Raw genomic sequence first — 6,103 nt, 5'->3', positions numbered from 1 at the left:
ACCATGAAGGTGAGATAGTGACCCTGGTAGTGCTAGTGAAAGTGACCATGAAGGTGAGATAGTGACCCTGGTAGTGCTAGTGAAAGTGACCATGAAGGTGAGATAGTGACCCTGCTAGTGCTAGTGAAAGTGACCATGAAGGTGAGATAGTGACCCTGGTAGTGCTAGTGAAAGTGACCATGAAGGTGAGATAGTGACCCTGGTAGTGCTAGTGAAAGTGACCATGAAGGTGAGATAGTGACCCTGGTAGTGCTAGTGAAAGTGACCATGAAGGTGAGATAGTGACCCTGGTAGTGCTAGTGAAAGTGACCATGAAGGTGAGATAGTGACCCTGGTAGTGCTAGTGAAAGTGACCATGAAGGTGAGATAGTGACCCTGGTAGTGCTAGTGAAAGTGACCATGAAGGTGAGATAGTGACCCTGGTAGTGCTAGTGAAAGTGACCATGAAGGTGAGATAGTGACCCTGGTAGTGCTAGTGAAAGTGACCATGAAGGTGAGATAGTGACCCTGGTAGTGCTAGTGAAAGTGACCATGAAGGTGAGATAGTGACCCTGGTAGTGCTAGTGAAAGTGACCATGAAGGTGAGATAGTGACCCTGCTAGTGCTAGTGAAAGTGACCATGAAGGTGAGATAGTGACCCTGGTAGTGCTAGTGAAAGTGACCATGAAGGTGAGATAGTGACCCTGTTAGTGCTAGTGAAAGTGACCATGAAGGTGAGATAGTGACCCTGGTAGTGCTAGTGAAAGTGACCATGAAGGTGAGATAGTGACCCTGTTAGTGCTAGTGAAAGTGACCATGAAGGTGAGATAGTGACCCTGTTAGTGCTAGTGAAAAATGATAAAAGTCTGGAAAGCTGAATGGTGTAAAGGTCAGTCAACTGGAATGTAAAGAATCAAATATTGTGCATGGTGGTGCACACCTGTGGTGCACACCTGTGTGGTGCACACCTGTGTGGTGCACACCTGTGTGTGGTGCATACCTGTGTGTGGTGCACACCTGTGTGGTGCACACCTGTGTGGTGCACACCTGTGGTGCACACCTGTGTGGTGCACACCTGTGTGTGGTGCACACCTGTGTGTTGCACACCTGTGTGGTGCACACCTGTGGTGCACACCTGTGTGGTGCACACCTGTGTGGTGCACACCTGTGTGGTGCACACCTGTGTGGTGCACACCTGTGTGGTGCACACCTGTGGTGCACACCTGTGTGGTGCACACCTGTGTGGTGCACACCTGTGTGGTGCACACCTGTGTGTGGTGCACACCTGTGGTGCACACCTGTGTGGTGCACACCTGTGTGGTGCACACCTGTGTGTGGTGCACACCTGTGTGGTGCACACCTGTGTGGTGCACACCTGTGTGGTGCACACCTGTGTGGTGCACACCTGTGTGGTGCACACCTGTGTGTGGTGCACACCTGTGTGTGGTGCACACCAGTGTGGTGCACACCTGTGTGGTGCACACCTGTGTGGTGCACACCTGTGTGGTGCACACCTGAGTGGTGCACACCTGTGTGGTGCACACCTGTGTGGTGCACACCTGTGTGTGGTGCACACCTGTGTGGTGCACACCAGTGTGGTGCACACCAGTGGGGTGCACACCTCTGTGTGGTGCACACCTGTGTATGGTGCACACCTGTGTAAGGTGCACACCTGTATGTGATGCACACCTGTGTGTGGTGCACACCTGTGTGTGGTGCACACCTGTGTGGTGCACATCTGTGTGTGGTGCACATCTGTGTGGTGCACACCTGTGTGTGGTGCACACCTGTATGTGTATGTGTGTGTGTACTCACCTAATTGTGGTTGCAGGGGTCGAAACTCAGCTCCTGGCCCCCGCCTCTTCACTGATTGCTACTAGGTCCTCTCTCTCTCTGCTTCCTGAGCTTTATCATACCTCTTCTTGAAACTATGTATGGTTCCTGCCTCCACTACTTCACTTGCTAGGCTATTCCACTTCCTGACGACTCTATGACTGAAGAAATACTTCCTAACGTCCCTGTAACTCGTCTGAGTCTTCAGCTTCCAGTTGTGACCCCTTGTTCCTGTGTCTCCTCTCTGGAACATCCTATCTCTGTCCACCTTGTCTACTCCCCGCAGTATCTTGTATGTCGTTATCATGTCTCCCCTGACCCTTCTGTCCTCCAGTGTCGTTAGTCCGATTTCCCTCAACCTTTCCTCGTACGACATTCCCCTGAGCTCTGGGACTAGCCTTGTTGCAAACCTTTGTACTTTCTCCAACTTCTTGACGTGCTTGACCAGGTGTGGGTTCCAGACTGGTGCTGCATACTCCAGTATGGGCCTAACATACACAGTGTACAGTGTCTTGAACGATTCCTTATTAAGGTATCGGAACGCTATTTTCAGGTTTGCCAGGCGCCCGTATGCTGCAGCAGTTATTTGGTTGATGTGTGCCTCCGGTGACGTGCTCGGTGTTATGGTCACCCCAAGGTCTTTCTCCCTGAGTGAGGTCTGTAGTCTTTGTCCACCTAGCCTTTACTCTGCGGTCTTCTTTGCCCCTCCCCAATCTTCATGACTTTGCATTTGGCAGGATTGAATTCGAGAAGCCAGTTACTGGACCACATGTCCAGCCTGTCCAGGTCTCTTTGCAGTCCTGCCTCATCCTCATCCGATTTAATTCTTCTCATCAACTTCACATCATCTGCGAATAGGGACACTTCAGAGTCTATTCCTTCCATCATGTCGTTCGCATATATCAAAAATAGCACTGGTCCTAGAACTGATCCCTGTGGGACCCCGCTTGTCACAGGCGCCCACTGTGATACCTCTTCACGTACCATGACTCGTTGCTGCCTCCCTGTCAGGTATTCCCTGATCCATTGCAGTGCCCTCCCTGTTACATGCGCCTGATCCTCCAGCTTTTGCACTAATCTCTTCTGGGGAACTGTGTCAAAGGCCTTCCTGCAGTCTAGGGAAATGCAATCAACCCACCCCTCTCTCTCGTGTCTTACTTCTGTTACCTTGTCATAAAACTCCAGGAGGTTTGTGATACAAGATTTGCCTTCCATGAACCCATGCTGGTTTTCATTTATAATCTTGTTCCGTTCCCGGTGTTCGACCACTCTCCTCCTGATAATCTTCTCCATGACTTTGCACACAATACATGTCAGAGACACAGGTCTGTAGTTTAGCGCCTCGTTTCTGTTTCCTTTCTTAAATATGGGGACTACATTTGCTGTCTTCCATTTCTCAGGTATTTGCCCAGTTTCAAGGGATGTGTTGAAGACTGTGATTAGAGGCACGCACAGCATCTCTGCTCCTTCTATAACGACCCATGGGGAGATGTCCGGTCCCATCGCCTTTGAGGTATCAAGGTCACTTAGTAGCTTCTTCACCTCCTCCTCGGTTGTTCGTATGTCATCCAACACTTGTTGGTATATTCCCTCTTGATGTTCCCTTCTGTGCTGTCTTACCACAGCCCTTCCTGTCTCTACTGTAAAAACTTCCTTAAATCTCCTGTTTAGCTCCTCACATACCTCCTGGTCATTTCTTGTGAGCTCTCCACCTTCTGTCCTTAATCTGATCACCTGGTCTTTGACTGTTGTCTTCCTCCTGATGTGGCTATACAACAGTTTCGGGTCAGTCTTGATTTTCGATGCTATGTCATTTTCATACTGTCGCTGGGCCTCCCTCCTTACCTGTGCATACTCGTTCCTGGCTCTGCGACTGATCTCCCTATTTTCGTGTGTTCTCTGCCTTCTGTACTTTTTCCATTCTCTATTGCACTTTGTTTTTGCCTCCTTACACCGTCGGGTAAACCAGGGGCTCGTTCTGGTCTTCCCTTTGTTTCTGTTGCCCTTAGGAATAAACCTTTCCACTGCCTCCTTGCATTTTGTTGTTACATATTCCATCTCGTTTACTGGCTTTCCTGCCAGTTCTCTGTCCCACGGGACCTCCTGCAGGAAGTTCCTCAACCCTATGTAGTCCCCTCTTTTATAGGTAGGCTTTTTCCATTCAACTCCTGTTACTCTCTCCACTTGCAGCTCTACTATGTATTCAAAGCACAGAACCATGTGGTCGCTAGCTCCTAGGGGACTCTCATACATGATGTCCTCAATGTCTGAACTGCCCAGGGTGAACACAAGGTCCAATCTTGCTGGTTCATCCTCCCCTCTCACTCTGGTAGTGTCCTTAACATATTGGTGCATGAGGTTTTCCAGCACCACGTCCAGCATCTTGGCTCTCCATGTTTCGGGACCCCCATGTGGTTCCAGGTTTTCCCAGTCAATCTCCCTGTGGTTGAAATCCCCCATAACAAGCAACTTTGCTCTGCTGGAGTGAGCTCTTCTTGCCACCTCAGCAAGTGTGTCCACCATTGCTCTGTTGCTCTCTTCACATTCCTCTCTTGGCCTCCTGCAGTTCTGTGGTGGATTATACATCACTGCAATGACCACCTTGTGTTCCCCAGACTGAAGTGTACCTACTATGTAGTCTCTTTCTCCCATCTCATCTATGCCTTCCATTTTCTCGAATTTCCATCTGTTTTTTACGAGCAGAGCAACCCCACCTCCCCCTCTGCCCCTTCTATCTTTCCTCATGATCTGGTATCCTGGTGGGAAGATTGCATCTGTTATTGTCTCCGTGAGTTTTGTTTCTGTAACTGCTATGATGTCTGGGGACTTCTCATTGATTCTTTCTTGCCATTCCTCATGTTTATTCGTTAATCCATCTGCATTTGTGTACCAAACCTTCAACTTCTGTTCTAATACTGTAACTGTGGTGCGGGGGGTGGGAACAGAGGGATCGGTGTGTGATGGTCGGTTTGGATTGTTCAGTTGCCTTGGGGGTGTCGTGGCTGGGGTCCTTCTGCAGGTGTTTCTGGGGGGTGTGCTTGTCCTTCCACTTGTTCCTGGGTTATTCTGCTCTCCTTTTTCATTTCCTCCCATTTCTCCTTTCGTTTTTGAACTCTCTCTTTCATCGTTTTCCTTTCCTCCTGTGTGTGTGTGTGTGTGTGTGTGTGTGTGTGTGTGTGTGTGTGTGTGTGTGTGTGTGTGTGTATGTGTGTGTGTGTGTGTGTGTGTGTGTGTATGTATGTATATGTGTGTGTGTATGTGTGTGTGTGTGTGTGTGTGGGTGTGTGTGTGTGTGTGTGTGTGTGTGTGTGTATGTATATGTGTGTGTGTGTGTGTGCGTGTGTGTGTGTGTATATATGTGTGTGTGTGTGTGTGTGTGTGTGTGTGTGTGTGTGTGTGTGTGTGTGTGTGTGTATTCACCTAGTTGTACTCACCTAGTTGAGGTTGCGGGGGTCGAGTCCGAGCTCCTGGCCCCGCCCCTTCACTGATCGCTACTAGGTCACTCTCCCTGAGCCGTGAGCTTTATCGTACCTCTGCTTAAAGCTATGTATGGATCCTGCCTCCACTACATCGCTTCCCAAACTATTCCACTTACTGACTACTCTGTGGCTGAAGAAATACTTCCTAACATCCCTGTGATTCATCTGTGTCTTTAGCTTCCAACTGTGTCCCCTTGTTACTGTGTCCAATCTCTGGAACATCCTGTTTTTGTCCACCTTGTCAATTCCTCTCAGTATTTTGTATGTCGTTATCATGTCCCCCCTATCTCTCCTGTCCTCCAGTGTCGTCAGGTTGATTTCCCTTAACCTCTCCTCGTAGGACATACCTCTTAGCTCTGGGACTAGTCTTGTTGCAAACCTTTGCACTTTCTCTAGTTTCTTTACGTGCTTGGCTAGGTGTGGGTTCCAAACTGGTGCCGCATACTCCAATATGGGCCTAACGTATACGGTGTACAGGGTCCTGAACGATTCCTTATTAAGATGTCGGAATGCTGTTCTGAGGTTTGCTAGGCGCCCATATGCTGCAGCAGTTATTTGGTTGATGTGCGCTTCAGGAGATGTGCCTGGTGTTATACTCACCCCAAGATCTTTTTCCTTGAGTGAGGTTTGTAGTCTCTGACCCCCTAGACTGTACTCCGTTTGCGGCCTTCTTTGCCCTTCCCCAATCTTCATGACTTTGCACTTGGTGGGATTGAACTCCAGGAGCCAATTGCTGGACCAGTTCTGCAGCCTGTCCAGATCCCTTTGTAGTTCTGCCTGGTCTTCGATCGAGTGTATTCTTCTCATCAACT

The sequence above is a fragment of the Cherax quadricarinatus genome, chromosome 30 (genome assembly GCF_038502225.1).
Source record: "Cherax quadricarinatus isolate ZL_2023a chromosome 30, ASM3850222v1, whole genome shotgun sequence".
Taxonomy (NCBI): domain Eukaryota; kingdom Metazoa; phylum Arthropoda; class Malacostraca; order Decapoda; family Parastacidae; genus Cherax; species Cherax quadricarinatus.
This window is presented reverse-complemented; position numbering follows the sequence as displayed.